Genomic DNA, 18,941 nt, shown 5'->3' with positions numbered 1-18,941 from the left:
GAAGAGGAGAGGGAAGTAGAGCTGGAGAGGTGAACCCCTCCCCTAGGACAATGCAGGCTGAGCTATGGGGTTCAGTTTGGCCTCAGGGGATGTTCTACCCTGCCAAGGCAAAAGAGCTGGCTCCTGGCAGTAAGTTTGCTGTGTGACCTTAAGCAAGTCACCCACCCTCTCTGAGCCTCTTGAGGCAACACAGAAGAAAGTGAGATGTATGCTCAGAGCCCTCCCAGCTGTGACTGGCCAGATATTTGCTCCTGCTATGTGGTAGAGCACTTGTAGGGTGAGTAGGTGGAGACCAACTCAGAAGAGCCAAGACACTCCCCCCAGCACAGTCCCTCTGTGGGGGGCTCCCTTGGAGGTTGGCCCAGTGATCAGCAGAGTTGTAAAGGCCACTCAGAAACCCCCTTGCTCTGGGAGTCTCCCACCAGCATTTGTAGCTGAGATTCTGAGGCCAGAGCTGAACCCTGGGATCATTTATCACACGGCCTCAAACAGAGGCTTTGGGGGTGGGGGGGTGGGGGTGGTTGGAGGAAATGTTCTTTCCCTGGGATTCCAGCTCACACTGTGTAGAACAGATTACTCAGCAGCATGGTTTCCCCTGATCCTCCCCTGCATAGAGGCCCTCAGGGTGGGAATGGCAGCCCTTAGAAATGCAAAGAGGAAAAAAAAGGTTTAAGACAATCTGTTGTTTTCTGAGCCTTTTGTGTCATCTAGGCTGTGCACGCTGCAGATGGGTCCTGGTGACAAAGTGTCCAGAGCCTCCTGGGCTGCACTTGGCTTTGTGATCTGGGGCAGGGACTGCCTTGAAAATACCCTTCCCTCAAGAGCTACATCAGAGCTTGTGAGCCTTCCTGTTCCTGTGGGAAACAATGATTGACCACTTACCATGTACCTGCCCTCAAGGAGCCTCTGGTAGCAGTTAAGTGGGAGTGAGCCAGGCAGGGGCAGAGGGGGCGCTGAGGGGCTGTGGGAGCCAGAGGGAGAAACCAACTGCCTGAGTGGTCAAGGAGCAAGTAGCAGTCTGCCTGGGAGGCAAGGCAGAGAGGAGCATGCCAGGCACAGGTACAGATGCCCAGAGCACGAAAGATCCAGGTACATTTGAACAGTTGTGAGATCCCAGCATGCCTAGAGCGTAGAATCCATGGGATTCACAGAAAGTTTCTAATACCGTAAGCCAGAGAGGTTGGAAGGGAACACACCACTAAGAGCCTTGAATGCCTAGTTCTACTAGTCAGGTTGGGCTGGGTGTGCTGCATAACAAACATCCCCAAATAGCAACACCTTCAAACAGGATTCCCTTACTTGTGCCATGCTTCTGTGATCAGACAGCAGGGAGACTGCTCACTCACGTCATTCAGGGATCCAGGCAGATGGAACTGTAGCCATCTGGAGTGCTTATGTGGCACAGAGGGAGAGCAACTCACATGGAAGCCTAGAGCTTCCTCCCTAAAGAATAACCATGTCACTTCTGCTTGAATTTCATTGACCAAAATGGGCCACATGGCCATCCTGACTTCTTTGGGAGTTGGAGACATACATGCTGCCATTGACCAGGAACTATTTGGTGGTAGTGATGATGTTGGCCACACAGGCCAAGTTCAGAGTCTGTACTTTACCCTAAGCAGAGCTAGGAGCCTGGGAGGGATTGAGTAGAGAAGGCTGGAATCTCATTTGTTTTGCCTTTTAACTTTTTTTTTTTTTTTTTTGTAGAGACAGAGTTTCACTTTATGGCCCTCGGTAGAGTGCCGTGGCGTCACACAGCTCACAGCAACCTCCAACTCCTGGGCTTAGGCGATTCTCCTGCCTCAGCCTCCCGAGTAGCTGGGACTACAGGCACCTGCCACAATGCCCGGCTATTTTTTGGTTGCAGTTTGGCCGGGGCTGGGTTTGAACCCGCCACCCTCGGTATATGGGGCCGGCGCCCTACTCACTGAGCCACAGGTGCCACCCGCCTTTTAACTTTTTATTGAATTGCGCACAGAAAAGAGCACTGACTGTGAGCAAATAACCTATGAATTTCTACAACAGAACATGATTATATATAACTGACATTCAAATCAAGGAAAGAATGGCAGCCAGACCCCAGAAGTTCCACTCAGGCATTTCCTGCCCCAGAGTAGTTTTTCTGCTTGTGAATTTCATATATCTGAAACCATCTGTGTCTAGCTCCCGCTCAGCACACTTCCTGAGACTGACCCCACGTGCACAGCAGTGGTTCACTATGACTGTTGTGTCATGTTCTGTCATGTGCATAGACCACAGGCTGCTCATCCCTTCTCTTGGATGAACATTTGGGTCATTTACAGTCTGTGGATCTTAAGAATAAGCCCTGCCATGAACATTCTAAAACAACATTGGAGGTATGCCTTGGAAGTGGGGTTGCCACAGTCTTACCTGTACTTAAGCCAGAACCTACCTTCCTAGCCTGGTGCTAAGATGCTCAAGTCAGTCAGCCCTGCCCAGCGCAGCCATCTCCCTAGGAACTCACACAGGAGTGCTGCACACACAGAAGAGACCACAGCAGCGACCCATGCAGGAAGTTGGGGGAGATATGCATGGGCTTACCTTCCACAGGACTTGGGGGTCTATATTGCACATGTGAGATGGACCTCCTATAGAGCCAGGCCCAGACAATGTTCAGCCCCAAATGGCAATATGTAGGCCTTACATGAATGAGTCACAGGTGACATTATAGCATATTGTAGTATGCAAGCAAGAATAACTATACCATGTGAGAAGTGCTCTCTCAGGTCACCTATCCAACATGTGGGAAGACTGAGGTCATCCTGTGAGTCAATGAGGGGGCCTCCTGCTGGGGCCTGGAGCTGGGGTTGGACTCTCTCTGTGCCCTGCTCCCAGGCATGTGGGAGGGAGGGCCCAGGGCCGTTCAATCATGGGAGTAGTGAGACTTGCCCTGCTACATGCTCAGAGAGTGGCCATTTCTTAAAGGAGCTAAGGGAGGGCAATCTTTGCCTCAACTAAAGCCAGATTGGTGATGGAGCCCATGAACTTGGGCTTCATTTCCAGAAGATGTGGCTTTGTAGCCTGGTTCTGAGATGCTCAGGTCAGTCAGCCCCTGCCCAGCACAGCCATCTCCCTATAAACTCACACAGGCGTGCTGTACGCAGCCACCCCAGGCCTGCCAAACCCCCTTTTTCCCTCTGATGCCAGACAGGGCTTGGCTGAGATTCCCAGACTGGGCTGGTAGGATGCATGTTTCCACCCCCAAACCCTTCAGGGTTGATTGGGTTTTGTTTTTGTTTTCATTTTAAGACGCATATGGCATGGTTATTTCTGTTGGTGTTCCCCAGCCCCAAGTCTGGGTGACCAAGGCATGGGGTGATGTCTGAGACCCTGACTACTGGGGAAGGGAGTCAGGCTGTGACTGGACGTGTGGGGAAGCCAAGGGGACACTAGCCAGTTATGACAAAGAAATGCATCTTTGTCACAGACACATGTGGAGTATTTTTTTGTTTGTTTTGTTTTGTTTTGTTTTGAGACAGAGCCTCAAGCTGTCGCCCTGGGTAGAGTGCTGTGGCATCATAGCTCACAGCAACCTTCAGCTCCTGGGCTCTAGTGATTCTCCTGCCTCTGCCTCCCAAGTAGCTGGGACTACAGGACACATGCCTAGCTATTTTTTGGTTGCAGTCATCATTGTTATTTGGCAGGCCTGGGCTGGATTCGAACCCGCCAGCTCAAGTGTATGTGGCTGGTGCCTTAGCCGCTTGAGCCACAGGTGCCAAATCCACATGTGGAGTTCTTTATGTAAATTGTTTTGGCATCTAACAGGAAGAAGAAAAATGAGGCTTTGATGCCAGCCACTGCCTCTTGGCCCGTGCGGTGTCACTCAGGCTCATCCGTGGCCTGCTTCTATTAAGGAGCTGTCAGTTCTTCTCAGGCCTGAGACCCAGGGGGCTCTCCGGGCAGGAGGTAGCTGGGAGCTGTCTGTGAGCGCTGGGTGTCATAGGCCTGAGGACTCACTGCCCCACCCCCACCTCCCAGGAAGGCAGAGAGGACTGTTAGACACCCCAACACTGTGCTCTGTCTGCATTAGGCCCAGGGCTGGGGACACGAGTGAGCCCACTGGGACCCACAGAGCTGACAGGCATGTAGCCAAACTGCACTGGTAGGCCTGGTGTCAGCACAGTGCAGGGGCTTCCAGGGAACAAGCTGTGGTCTCTGAGGGGCTGGAGAGTGCTGGGGACATTGGGAGATGGTGGCTGGGGCCTGTTGGTAGGGACAAAAGGCAGAGTCTGAGCTGTGGCTCTTGAGATGATGGGGAGCCCTGGGGTTGTGAGCAGGGAAAGGCCACCTAAGGGAGGCCTCAGGAGTGCAGGGGGAGGACAGACCATGAATGCAAAGTGCACACAGGACACACTTCCTGACGATCTTGGTCCCAGTGGAGGGACAGGGAGGAAGGAACCATGTGACACTGGTCTGGTGATTCTCAGTTCCCAGAGCTCCTTGCAGCCCTTCCCCAGGGTCCCCTTCAGTCCAGGGTGCTAACTTCCCTAGTGAGCTGGGTAGAAATGTCCCAGGGAGGACCCCAGGACCCCAGGTCCTGAGGAGCTTTTCACATCCTCAACAAAGAAGGGAAGAGAGACCCAGACCACTATGGGCCCTGAGTTAGTGGCTTGTGCTCTGAACCTTGGAGAATGTATGATCCCCACGTGGTATCTATGGCAATTCTCTATTAACCAGAATTTGGTTCTGCAAATTCCTGTTTTTCATTCAAGAAAACTCAGAGCCATTGGGCTTTTTAAAAATCTCATTGGAAAAAACAAAGCTACAAAAAAACAAAACTACTACAAAAACTAAAGAAGAAAATTAAGTCACTTGTATCCCATCTGATGAGATGATGCTGACGTTAGCATTTTAATGTTTTAGCCCACCCTGCTTGTTTAGCAACACTGGGATTGCTACCTACTACCTGCATCCTGCCTTTTCCATAATGGTTCAGAGCTCAAGCATTTGCTGGGGCAGAAAGAGGTCTTTGGAAGCAGGGCTGCAGGGCTGCTGGGGCTGGGGCTCGGTGTGGTCTTATAGGAATCGGTCACCATCTCTGGGTCTCAGTTTTGGCTCTCCAGAAGGAGAGATTGAAGGTGGTTTCTCAGGCTCCTTCCAGGGGTCTCAGTGTTTCCCCTGCTGGGTGCCTCATTGCAGCCTCACTCCCAGGGCAAGGCCTGGTAATGTTTGTGGTGGGGTGGGGGCAAGGTCAGCACTGCTGCTGAGAGTATGGTTCAGTCATGTGCCTGGAACCCAGGCTCACTCCTTTAAGCACTTTCCCTCTTGGTGAGCTTAAACAAGTGATTCTGCCTTTCTGAACCCCCATTTCCTAAGCAGCAGAATTGGGTGGTTGTGATAGTTCATTGACTTGATGTAAGCAAAGCGCAGGGCACCTGGTAAGTGCTCAGTAAAGAAGAGCTATTGTTAATGTTAGGATTATTGGTACCTGTGGTGTCACAGGTATGATGTTCGGGTTGAATCATGATCGCCCTGCAGCATTCAGCAGAATACCTGGGACCTAGAGAGAACCCTGCCAGCATGTGGCAGCTGGTCTCATGGCTTCCTCCTAGCCAGGGCTATCTTTGTGGCCATGACTTGAGTGGCTGCTCAAGGCCTGTGCTCAGATAATGCCTGCACTTGCCTCATTTTGCTCTGCTGTCACTGTCATGAGATCTGTAATCCTTTTTGAGCAAGAGGCCTTGCATTTCTATTTCATACTAGGCCCTGCAATTTACGAAGCTTTTCCCACTCTTAACAACAGGATTGGTCTGTAGGGCAGCCTGGCCTGGTGACCCACGTGTGCATGGTGCTTGACGGTCATTTGTGGGGTAAAGGCTGGTGTAGGGGACCCCCTGGTTCAGAGGAAAACACTCAGCCTGGTTTGCCTGGGTCACATGCCAGATGCAAAACCAGGCCGTGCTCTGACCATTGTGCAAGGGGCTGCTCATGTGATAGCAAAGCAGCCAAGGCCAGCAGCTGGCTATGTGTAGTGCCAGCCTGGGCAGGTGGGACACAGTGGCCCCACCAACCTATAGCCAGACACACCAAGGAGACATAGGACAACTCAGGTTGGAAATGATTGAAACCAAGCCAAGAGCTTGCTAGGAGCATACATGAAAAGGATGAAATTTATACCCCAGGTGGGTGTGAAGATGCTTGGGGGTCTGCCTGTCCTCCTGTGGCACCCTGAGGCAGGGTGCAGTGTCAGGGGAGACAGGCCCAGATGTCCTCCAGTGCCTACCATGGGCAAGAGGAGGAGTGGGAACCAGACCACCTGGTGTCTAGCAGGCCAAGATGACAGCCAGGTAGTCTGGGGGGGCAGACAAAGGTACAGCAGAGGTGGCCAGAGCAGCATCCACATTAGAGGTGGGACATGGCCACCTGTGTGGGCAGGGAAGGGTATCCAGGGCTCGGGCAAGGCCTCTGGCTGGTGAAGGCAGCTCAGCAGAAAGGAACAGAGGAAATTCAAGGAAGACAGAGAAGGAACCGTCACAACGGAGAGAGAGGCAGTTGCTGGCAGGAGGGAGGAGCCAGGGTATCAGAGGGGAGCCTGTCTCCTCCCCACTAGGTCACCATATGGGGAGAGATGCTAGCCCTAGAATAGAAGTTGGCAGATGGAGGTGTCCCCACAAAGGCTCTGCCTTTTGAACATCTGTGTTGGCCTTCATAGGACACCTGAAGTCTGATCTCAGACTGGTAGAGTGCGGGCAGCAGGAGCCAGCTCCCCAAGGCACTGGGTCTGGAGAGGTCTGAGCAGTGTGCTGAGAACGGGGCTCAAGGAGTGAGAGTAATGGGGAGCTACCAAAGGCTTCACAGAGAGGGGCCACTCAGGGCAGAGGCTGGAGATCCACTAGCAGGAAGTAATGGAATTCCTGGTGGGAGATGACATGACCAGACCCTGGGCTGTGACTGATGGGGAGACCTTTGGTGGGTACCTCTAGGACTTGGGGCCTCCTCAGAGAGGGGCTGGAGCAGAGGGCAAAGTTTGTGGGGTGAGGGTGCCCCAGGACACCACAGATGTACTGGGTCCAGATCTGGAGCTACAGAGAGGAGTCAGGTGGAGGTGAAATCATAGGCTTTGCCCCCAAGAGGTAGCCCAGAATAGTGACACCTGGGAGATGAGCAGGACAAGTAGAGGTGCCAGTCCAAGGCAGAGGACTTTGCTAGGCCCTCCAGGACTCTGGGGTGTGGCCTCCCTTAGGCCAGGCAGGACAGCAGGAGGAGCTGGAAGGGTAAGGAAGTTGGTCTCAAGGGGCCTGGGGACCGGAATTGCCCCTGTGCAGGACCCTGTGGTCGAGTCCCAACATGCAAGATCCTTGTCCACCTTCTGGGGACAGAGGGGGCAACCTGTCTCCCAAAGGGCTATGGGGTGGCCAGGCCTCAAGGACAAAGACAGGCGAGGGCAGGGGAAGGAGCCTGTGGCTGGGAGCTTAATGGCCCTGAAAAAAAAAAAAAAAAAAAAAAACATAAAACTGGAGAATTATGGGGAGACATAAACAGAGCTGTCAGGCATTAGCTTCAGGGAGACAGCTCAGCCCAGGGAAGAGATGCTGGCAGCGAAGCTGAGATCCTTGTGTGTGCATAAAAAAGACCAAAGTTATAAAAGGAGGGAGATTAAGAATGCTTCCTCCATGCTTGGGCTCCCCAGCCAATTCTTTTCTCACGCCCTGGTGGAGGCCCCAGCCCCACACTGACCCTGGAGGCCCTGTCTGCAAGGCCTGGCCAGGGCAGGGGCCAGGGCCTGTCAGCAATAGGGGAGTCCATGGTGGTGGGGGCAGTGAACGAGTACTCCCAGGCTGGCAGAGGGGCCAGGGAGCCAGGTCCAAGGACGCAGGCGGTGCCAGCCCCAGCAATTTATGGGTACTCACACACCCTGCCATCTTCATTTCTCCAGTGCTTCTGATGTCATTAGCCAAGTGCTAATGGGCTTAAATTTCACCTTAAACCATCCCCACTGTCCTCAGCAGATGACAAATGCCCTGCTCTCACTGCTGCAAGGCTGCCAGGCAGCTCCATGCAGCACGCACCCTCCCTCCCCACATGCCTTTCTGGCCCCCTACAAGGAGGCTCCCAAGGACCCAGAGCCTAAGGACACTCACAGGTTGGGGGAATCCTTAGGGTCTCTGGGAGCCCAAGGAAGGGCAGGGCTTAGGAGAGGGGGCTTCTAGTAGAGCTTTGGAAGCTCCATTATGGCACGGTATGGGGAGATGGGAGCCTGGGGTCTGGCAAGCCCTCCCTGCTTGGCCTAAGTTTCTCTGCCTGGGTATCATGAAGGTGGTGGGGGCAGCAGAGGGGACCCTGGGAACTACCTGCCATGTTCTTAGAAGCCTTAGGGAAATCTTGCTTTGCTCAGGCTAACAAAAATAGCATTGGCTTTGCTCAGGGCTGGAATTCCATTCATCCATTCATATACCCTTCCATCCATCCACCCATCCACCATTCATTCATTCACCAAACCCGTGGTCCACAACCCCCTGGCCTGTGTATGGCCATCAGAGGCCTGATTAACTGTGCTTTTGAGCCCCAGGAGAGATAACAAATTGGTGATCTCTAAATGCAGCTTGTTTGGGAGACAGAATCCTTCAGTGGTGGCTCTGCTGGTGGGAGGAGAAGTGACCAAGGACCTCTGAGTGGGCCCATCCATTCCGGGGGGTGAGACACTTACCTGAAAAGGAGAGACAGGAATAAAAAGACCGAGCCACAGCCGAGAAATGCAAGGGCTGCCTGGTAGCCTCCCTGCACATGTTAGTACATGTCCACAGCCACCACCACCTGCCGCCTTTGTCTCCCAGCAAGGGACAGGTGCCTGAGGAGTGTCTAGGGTTTATCTGCCATCAAAGCCAGCCTGTAGGGGGCTGGCACACAAGTCGTTCCTTTCCCATGGGAATTTCATTCCCTTCCAAGTCCCCAGCACCTGCCTTTCATCACTGTGCTGGGAGCAGGCACTCCCACTGACACCCAGACAGAGATGCCAAGGAGACCACCACCATTCAAGCTTCAGATGTCACACTCTCTGTCCCTGCTGCACCCACCCCCACAGTGAGACTGGGAAAAGGGGCTGGTGCAAGCATGAGCTAGAGGTGGGGTGGTGTGCAGGCTGTGCGCCTCTTGCCCTCTTGGGGCCTCAGACATGCACTGTGGATATATATCAGCCTTTGGGGCCCTGGCACATGAGGAAATGTAAGGCAGACTGAGGCTGACAACATGGGAGGCTGGAATAAGGCAGCTTCTCCAGCCTGGGAGGATGGACTGTCTAGAGGTTAGGAGCATGGGCTTTGAAGGAATCCCTTCTCCCCCACCAGTATCTGGAACTGGCTGATGGGTCCTGCCCAAGGTTTGTTCCAGACATTTCTAGAATCTCACTCCTCCTTTCCAGCCCTCTGCCATTCCTTTGGTCTGGCTCCCTCATTGCTCTCTGGGAAACTATCCCAGCCTCCTCTTCACTGGCCTCCTGGCCTCCACACTCACTCCCATCATCACCAGTCCATCCTGCAAACTTTCCAATACATGTGTCTGATAGTGTCACTCTCCCCCTTGGTCACCCTCCACAGTTCTCCTCATTGCCCTTACCACAAAGTCCAGGGTCTTCACGGTGGCTTCTAGGACCCTGTACCCTATGAACCCTGCCTATTTCTCATCTCTTGCCCCTTCCCTTCAACTTGCCAGCCATGCCACATTCTCCTTACCATCTTCTACTCTCTCCAGTTTTCCAGTTTTTTCCTCTATCCCTCAGTAACCGCTGCACATTCCTCCTGTCTCAGGTGGGATGTCACTTCCTCCAGGACACCTCCTCTGCTCTCCTGCTCCCACCCAGGCATGACATAGGGCCCTTCCCCGAAATCTGGCACTCATCTGCCTTCCCTGGGAGGCTCTGAGCCCACACTATATCTGGACACTTGTGTGGCAAACAGTAGGCACTTAGTAACTATTTCTCAGGTGGTAGGATAGATGGATGGGTGTGTGTATATGGATGGACCATGGATAGAGGGTAGATTGACAGAGAGGTGAAGGGGCCCTGTGGTCTGTGGGAGGAGCCCAGGGGTGCCAGGTGGGCTTCTGAGCAAACCTTCGCTCTCAGCGGGCCCCCACCCTCCATCTGTAAAGCATCTTGTTCAGCTCCTGTGCCCAATGTGGAGGATCCAGTGAAGATGGAGGCCCCAGCAGGTGGTCAGTCGCTGCACAGACAATGCCTGGGATGGAACAAGCTCACCTGGAGTCCTAAAAGGATCCCCTTCTCTGGGGGAACATTTGATGCCTTCCTCCATTCTTTGTACCCTAGATCCTTGCCCTGGGAAGCACACTTGGAGCCACAGGCCAAATTTAAATCCAAATGTTGAGTCTGGGTGTGGTGGCTCATGCATGTAATCCTAACACTCTGGAAAGCTGAGGCAGGAGGATCCTTTGAGCTCAAGAGTTCCAAACCAGCCTGAACAAGAGCCAGGCCCCATCTCCACTAAAAATAGAAAAACTAGCTGGGCATCATAGAGGGCACCTGTAGTCCCAGCTACTTGGGAGGCTGAGGCAGGAGGATCACTGAAGCCCAGGAATCTGAAGTTGCTGTGAGCTAGGCTAATGCCATGACACTCTACCCAGAGTGAGACTCTGTCTCATAATAAATAAATAAATAATAAAATAAATAAATCCAAATGTTGCTGCTCACAGAGAAATTTCCTTTTCCTCCCAGGCCTTATCTGTAAAATGGGGGTTTGTATGTTCCTCATAGTTTTCCCTGGGGATTAAAATCATGTAACAGGAAAAGGGGGCATCCAGGAAATATGTAACAGGAAAGGGGGCATTCAAGTGCTTAAAATCCTAGCACTTGAGAAAGTAGCTTCCACCCCAGCTTCAGGACCACAGTGCTGCTCAGGCCTTAACAGTCTGACCAGTGCTGCCTCTGGTAAGCTTCCACACCTTAGGACCGACTTCACAGCCATGAATAATACTTACAGTAGGCATATGGTTAATAATTATAAATTATATAATATACTTTATTTGTGTAACTATATAATTAATAATTATATTCGGTAAATAATTGTCTACCTAGTACAGTACTCTGCCACAGTGCCCTAACCTTGCCTCATCTGTAAGTTGGGCTAAAATGTGAAGATAGCTTTTTTTTTTTTTTGGAGACAGAGCTTTACTTTGTCACCCTCCGTAGAGTGCTGTGGCATCACACTCACAGCAACCTCAAACTCTTGTGTTCAAGTGATTCTCTTGCCTCAGCCTCCCAAGTAGCTGGGATTTCAGGCGCCTGCCACAACACCCAGCTATTTTTAGTGATAGGGGTCTTGCTCTGCCTCAGGCTGGTCTCAAACTGGTGAGCTCAGGCAAACCATCCTCCTTGGCCTCCCAGAGTGCTAGGATTACAGGCGTGAGCCATCGTGCCGGCCTGAGGACAGTTTCTTAGAATAGGGCCAGCGCACATAAGGGCCTGCCGAGAATTAGCCATGAAGTTCATGATGACAGAGCATTTCTATATTCACGTTTTCACCACCTGTCTGCTGTGAAGCAGGTAGTTAACATCTTGTCTGTCTTATGGGTGAGAAAGCAGAAGCCCAGAGAGGTGGGATGACTCACCTGAGGTCACACAGCAACTCAGTGGGAGGGCGTTGTGTACTTGGTGTTCTTTCCAAAGACTCGTGAGGTTGTGGTCTGGAAAAAGCCAGCTCTAGACCAGGGCGAACACAGGGGCTTTTTTTCATCTTCTTGGGGCTTGGGGCTGCAGGGGCCTCTGGCCAGTCAGCCAAGTCTGTTCCACCCAGTGTGCCAGCTGGAGAACACGGACAGCTGGACCCTGCTCTGGCCACTGCCCGCTAAGCCTCTCTGCCAGAACATGCTGTCCGCCCACCCAGGCTGTAACTAGGTGCTCCTGGGGCTGGGAGCTGGAGCCAGGTTTCTGTCACTCCGAGGAGCTCCTGCCTTCCTGCCCCACCTCCACAGCCAGCAAGAACCAGGCAAGGATTTTCCCAAACTTTCCCTGTTATAAAAAATTATATAAACATTTGCCTTTTAAAAACAACAGTTAACTTACTGCATTCTCCTGTGCCCAGTTTGCGTGCATATATTATCTGATTTAATCTTCAGGCCACCCTCTGAGGGGTAAACTCTTGCTTCTGTTTTGCAAAGGAGACCAGCAGAAAGGCAGCCGCCTCATCACCTGCCTGAGGCCCCACAGCTAGGCCTCCCCACCAGGCCTGCCTGCACACTCAGTCTCCAGGCCGCAGAAACCCAGAATGACTTCTGCCTTTAAATTTTATAACATGTGTAGCTTTCTTCAGATGATTAAAGGAAAGCGTATTGTTGGTAGAAATAGAATGGAAAGTATGGTAACACGTAAAACCAGGAGTGCTTTTGAGTATAGTTGAACTATGAGAGGGGTAGGGGTGCCAACCCGCCATACAGTCAAAAAGAAAATCCATGTTAATTTTGACTCCAAAATCTTAACTCCTAATAGCCCACTGTTGACTAGAAGCTTTGCTGATAAGAACAGTTGATTAACATATTCTGTATGGTTTTGTTTTGTTTTGTTTTTTGAGACAGAATTTTACCTTGTCACCCTTGGTAGGGTGCCATGGTGTCATAGCTCACAGCAACCTCCAACTCCTGGGCTCAAGTGATTCTCTTGCCTCAGACTCTCGAGTAGCTGCTACTACAGGTGCCTGCCTCAATACTCTGCTAGTTTTTAGAAACAAGGTCTTGCTCTTGCTCAGGCTGGTCTCGAACTCCTGAGCTCAGGCAATCCACCCCACCTCAGCCTCCCCGAGTGCTAGGATTACAGGCGTGAGCCACCGTGCTGGGTGTATTTTGTATATGTATTATATAGACTATATTTGTATAATAAAGTAAACTAGAGACAAGAAAATGTTAAGAAAATCATAAGAGAAAACATTTATTCTGATTAAGTGGAAGTGGGTCATCACAAAGGTCTTCGCACCCAGTGGGCTGAAGGTGAGGGAGGAGGAAGGCAGGTCTCGCTGTCTAGCAGGAGAGGCAGGCACACTCTACATAATCATTGACAAAAATCTGCATATAAATGGAACTGTTGGCATTCAAACCTATTGTTCTAGGGCCTACTATACTTGGCCCTGGCTTCAGCAGGCACCCATGCCACCTAGGGCCTCAGCAAGTCCTGGCTGCTATGTCCCCCAAGGCTGCGCACCCAGAGGACCTGGACAAGGAAACAGGTTCTCCTTCCCTGTGGGATCTCAGTTTCCTCATCTGTAAAATGGAGGGATGATCCCTGTCTTACCCATTGTAGGGGAGCAGACTCCCCAAGGCAGCTGGCCCTCATTCCATCCAACTGAGGAGGAAACTCAGGTCAGCCCATTAGCCTAGTGCCCATGGTGGGGAGAGTTGCAGTGATTTGAGCCCCAAACTGTGCTTTCTTCACCACCTTGTATAGCCCATAGGGCAGATATTTATTCATACAAGTTTTTTAATCTTTTAGGAGGAATCACATGCTCTTGGTACAAAAAAAGAAAAAATCAAATACAACCTCCTTTTTATACAAATGGGGCTTCTGTTCCTACTTTCTACACTATGCTGTTTTTCACCCAACTTGAAGACTGTTCCCAAATAATACATGATGATTTAATGCGTTAATACTCCCGCTCTTTAGTCCTCTACTGTGTGGTGCTCTCCAGACGCACTGCTCTCTTCCCCCTCAGATGGACAGTTAGGGGATCTCCAGTACTGTAAGATAATACTTTTGTGTAGTTGACTTTGGGCCCAGATTAGAGGGCACATGTAGTTTTTATTTGGGTCTATATTGCCAAAAAACTCTCCAAAGAAGTTGTACCACTCACCTCCTCCTATTGCCAGCTAAACCGGGCACCTCCTTCCCCACACCCTTATCAACCAGGCAAATGCAGTGTGCTGAGTCTACACCTGCTGTGCCAAGAAAACCAAATGGGCTCTTCCTTTGTGCAATACGCAAAGGCCCAGGCATGTCGGGGGCCTGAGTCTAGCCCTGTGCCCTTACCAACTGCATGACCTCAGGCAACATGCTCCACCTCTCTGGGCCTCAGTTTCTTCATCTGTAAAACAGGGAGGATTATGGTACCCACCTCAGGGGTAATGAGGATGCAGAGTTTGTAGATGTAAAACACCTAGGACAGTGCTTGGCCCATGAAGGCACAAGTGAGAACTGGCTGTCATCACTGGTTGGATGACTAGGTTAGGGACCCAGTCCCTAGGGGTGATGCTCAGGCCTTCTGCTTTGGAAAGGGAAAACGAGTGTAGGGAAGAAACCATCCAGGGGGAAGGGTAAGGTCATCTTATCCCAGCTTCCCACTATACCAGTGGGGAAACAGAGGCCCAGGACTAGAAGTGACTATAAGGTTAGCAGCATGAAGTGTGTTGCTGCCAGGAAGCAAATGCAGAGTCCCAAGTGTTGTCCAGGCCATTATGGGGACCCAAATCTAAGACAAGGGGCTCGGGGAACACAGAGCCTGGTTCTGAGGTCCTGGAGGGTCCTCCTTAGACAGGACAGAACCCAAATCCCCTTCCTGAGCCCAGCCTCAGCAAATCCAGAGTCTTCCAATGCTGAGATGTTGCCACACCATTTGTGGTCCACAAACCAACCACAGGCCCTATCCAGACCCACTGCAGTAGAATCTGTATCTAAGACATGCATACAGCATCACAGGGACATGAAGGCTGCAAGTGGGAAGGTGACCAGGCTGCTGCTCTGCGGACAGACATCAACTCTCAGTCCCAGAATGCCCTCCCTAGCTCTGCCTCAGGCACAGGCTGCTCCCTGGGAGGCAGAGAAAATACACTGCTTAGACCTGGCCCCATGAATGGATGATACTGGAAGGTGCTGCCCTTTGTTGAGCCTCTACCAGCTGCCAAGCACATTATTGCATTTAGTAATGATTAACCCTGCACGTTTTCCTGTTTAATTTCATGAAGCACAGAGAGGTTAAGTAAATTCCCCAGGGTTACCCAGTAGATGAGTATACAGGAGCTGGGATTCCAACCCAAGCTCCCAGCAACAAGCAACAATGTCTAGCCATTTACAGTCAGGGTGGGGGCAGATGATGGCTCCCATTGCCCCTGAAGCCAAAGCCCCAGCTGCCTATGAGCCCTCACAGCTGGTTGGCCTGGCTGTTGTGAATCTGACCTCTCTCTAGAGCAGGCGTCCTCTAACTTTTTAAACAGGGGGCCAATTCACTGTCCCTCACACCGTTGGAGGGCCGGACTATAGTTGAAAAAAAAAAAAAAACTATGAACAAATTCCTATGCACACTGCACATATCTTATTTTGAAGTAAAAAACAAAATGGGAACAAATAGAATTCACACCGCTTCATGTGGCCCACGGGCCGCACTTTGAGGACATCTGGTCTAGAGCCTCCCTTTCCTGAGGGGAAGAGGCCTGCCATTCTCCATGCCAGTAAGCCTGCCAAGAGGGGATTCTCTTGCAAGTTTCCAGAACAAGGCAGTGCTGGGGTCAGGCCAAGTCAGCTATATACAACTGAAAGAGGCTCTCTTCCCCCAGATGCTGAGTGACTGGAAGCCAGGAGGAGGGAGGGAATTCTGGAAGGGTCTGGTGCAGTTAGAGGTGAGGCTGGAGGGGGCAGGGCTGGGCCTGGGAAGAGAGAGCCAGCCACAGAATACAGGCAGAAAGTATTCTGTTTACAGAAGAGCAGGGCAGACTATGACACTTGACACCCCCCCACTCTCACCTCGTTTGTGGCTATTGGGGGGCTGGGGGAGTCAGCCAGTTGTCCATTCAGACACAAGATGAGGCAGCAGCTGGAAACCAAAGGCACATATTCTCTGTTCTGAGGAAAGCCTCCTCCGTGGCTTCTAGGCCTGCCTCCTAAGCAGTGGTAGGTGCATCTGGTCACAGAGCCATGTGTCTCAGGGCTGGCCAGGATCCTCCCCACCCAGGGAGATCTGGGGGCATTGGGCAGTCCATCAAGGCATGCTAGAAATGGAAGCTCCCTTTCTAGCACTAGGCACAGCTAGACCACTGGGGAGGCAGGCCCAGAGGATCTCTGCCAAATAGGAGTTGTTAGTTTATGGTATGGGGGGTGGGCGGGGAGGAGTTGCTAAGTCCTAAATGGATTTGTGATTTCTTTTTTAACATTTTTTTTTTTTTTGGAGACAGTCTCTTGTCGCCCTTGGTAGAGTGCTGTGGCATCACAGCTCACAGCAACCTCCAGCTCTTGGGCTTAGGTGAGTCTCCTGCCTCAGCCTCCTGAGTAGCTGGGACCACAGGCGCCCGTCACAATGCCCAGCTATTTTTTTTTTTTAATTGCAGTTTGGCTGGGTTTGAACCCACCACCCTTGGTTTATGGGGCCGGTGCCCTACTCACTGAGCCACAGGCGCTGCCCCATGGGTTTGTAATTTATTCATCACAATAGTGGCTCCGCACATTTGAAAAGTAGTGGTATATGGCTATGTGAGATTTATATTTGGTCTAGAGATGAATAAAGGAGACCCATGTGGACTTACACCTCATAGTAATTCTGTAGCCCCAAGAGCCTAACCCCGATGTGGGCGCCCTCAATAGGGGGCCTGGCCAATGGGTGGGGGGATTCTGTGATGATAGGCCCAGTGACCTCTCTCCTGCCCCCTGCCAAGCCTTCCCCCTTCTTTCTCCCAGGAAAACCAGCTTTCTGAAATTTCTAAAGAGGAACCAAGGACCTCATGGAAACCCTACCCACACCCTGGGCTTCTTATATTCCCTGAAGCCCCTCAGGCACCTCCCTGATGTCCAGCTTGAGGCCCTACCCCTGGGGCCCATGCCAAGCCTTGCTGGAAGGGGACCAAGCAGCCCTCCAGAGGCTGGAGTTCGGAATGGCCCCTTCCCTTCTCAGGAGCCCAGATTCCAAATCTGTGAAATGAGAGGTGACATCATCTCCTGGAAGGGCAGTTTAAGGGTTAGAAATAAAATCTATCCAGGCACCTTGGACCTAGAAGGGGGCCAAACGGCATCAGCCTTTAATGGTGCTGCTGTTATACTAGCTCCAGTAGTCTGGGAGTCACTGAGAACTTTACAGATCTAAGAGAGTCTGTGAACACAGTATCTAACTAAGGGCAGAAGCCCCTCAACAACCCCCACATTGCCAAGCCAGGTCCTGTTTGTGCTCAGGAGGCCCTGTCCCCCTCTTCTCCCTTCTGGGCAAACTGGGGCCTCCCAGATCCAGCATTAGCCCAAGGGTGTGAGCCAGCCTAGCATCTTCTACCACTCACCATCCAGGGTCTCCAAGCTGGCCAAGCTTCTTACCTCTCTGTAATAAGAAGTACCCCACAACCCCCACCAGAGGCTGCTCCCTTGTGGTGGTGGGCCCAGCCAAGCCTCAAAGAGAATTCCATTTCAGGTTCCCAGACAGCCTCCTGGCTGCCGCAATATCCTCTCTTTTCTTTCCAGCCCACCACTTCCCCCAGCCTCCCCTTCTCTGTGCTGCCTGTGGTCTATTAGCCCACCTCCTTCAGGAGGGAGGTGCTGAGGCCTTCTGCCTGCGGGTCTCCAGGATTGGGCACAGAGCAGTCTGGAAAATGTCAAGTGATGGAAGGATCCAGTCAGAGTTCCAGGGGGCTTTTGGGCTCAGTCAGCATCTCTACTGCCCCCCATGGCGGGGGTGGGAGGCCAGACTGGACTTAGGCTGGGTGGCCTTTGTAGAGGAGGGTAATGGGAGCAGGTATGAACTTACTGAGGCCTGGGGGGTGTGGGGGGGTGGAAAAGTCTGGATTGTTGGGTTCCTGGGAAGGGGCTGGGAGGGAGGACCTAAATGATTCTGACCCTGGGAGGGCATCGGCACGGGTGGGGTGTTCCCTGAGGTGGTCGGTACAGCTGGCCCGTTACTGTTAATGGTGTTATTTGCTTGCAGTGGCAGGGAGCAAACTGGAGATGGAAGGGTGGGTAGCGCCCCACTTGGCGCCGGAGAAGCTCCAGCTTCGTTGATGACTGAAGAAGGGTGGGCGTTTGAGAGAAGGCCGAAAACCAAAGGAGGGTTCGCGGCCCGGGCCAGCCACCCCCTTTTTGCAGGGGGAGAGCAGGAGCCGCCTCTCGCAGCCACTCTGCGCGCGGGGTGGGAGGGAGAGAGGGAAGCGAGGGGACGACAGCGCCGGGTTCCCCGCCCCCATCCCACCCGGTTCCAATATTTCGCAGAAAGGCATGCGGCTCCTAATCGGTCCTTTCCAGGCTGAGATTTAGCCGCGCGATGCCCGCACAAGGGCGGGGGCCGCGGGCCGGGGGAGGCGCTCAGAGTCCGGAGCCGCCGAGCGAGGTGAGGAGCCCGCATCCTCGGCTGGTGGAGCGGGCGGGCGGGCGCGCAAACCCGAGAGGCAGATATAGAAAGGGGGGCAGGTTAAAAATAACACTCTCCGGCTGGGAAGCTCGCGCGCGCTCTCTCGCCTCGTTCGGTGCCAGAGGACTCCAGGGGAGGTGGCGTTGGGGAGGGCAGAGCGGGATTCCCCCTCCTTCGCCGGGCGGAGTGCCCGCCCGCGCGCCGCGGCTGCACGTGTACGGGGCCGCGCACCCGGGCCCCTCTGCACCCGGCCGGTGGGCGTCCCTCCCCAGGACTGGGCGCATCTGTCAGCGGTCCCCGCCCGCAGTCTCGAGCGGCTGGAGGGAAGCGCTCCATTATTTATTATTTACGACCGTTAATAGGTTTGAGGCACTGGGGTGGGGGAGTTGAGGGCGCAGCGGGGACTCAGGCTTTAGGGGAAGCAGGGCTTAGAGAAGGGGAGGGGCTGCCGTGGTCGCAGGGAAGAGGACTTGATCTTTGGCTGGGCGATCTGAACGCACCTCTCCCCTCGGTCACTCCACAGCGCTGGGTACCAGGGCCTCGCCTGACGCCGGGAGGGCAGCGCGGTCCTTTCATTTTGCCTTTCGGCCTGTCCTTCGCGTCCTCGCCCTTCCCGAGGCGTGAGGAAGGGGCTGCGGGCCGTACGCCCCGCCCTGCGCGCCCCACATCGCCGCA

General features: G+C 52.9%; 1 protein-coding gene across 12 annotated transcripts in view; it reads left to right on the top strand.

Moving 5' to 3' along the window:
• RAI1 (retinoic acid induced 1) overlaps window positions 1-18,941 on the top strand; it is a 120,044-nt gene that overhangs the window by 76,065 nt on the left and 25,038 nt on the right. Inside the window, exon 1 of one of the 12 annotated variants that reach the window (XM_053570674.1) lies at window positions 17,759-18,245. The exons of the other annotated variants lie outside the window; for them this stretch is intronic. The gene's annotated coding sequence lies outside the window, so the exon portion shown is untranslated. Of the gene's footprint in view, window positions 1-17,758; window positions 18,246-18,941 lie in introns of those variants that run through there. 12 annotated transcript variants of the gene reach the window in all.

This window comes from Nycticebus coucang, chromosome 18 (genome assembly GCF_027406575.1).
Source record: "Nycticebus coucang isolate mNycCou1 chromosome 18, mNycCou1.pri, whole genome shotgun sequence".
NCBI lineage: Eukaryota > Metazoa > Chordata > Mammalia > Primates > Lorisidae > Nycticebus > Nycticebus coucang.
Note: the sequence above shows the minus strand (reverse complement) of the source record. Positions and strands in the feature narration are given on the sequence as shown.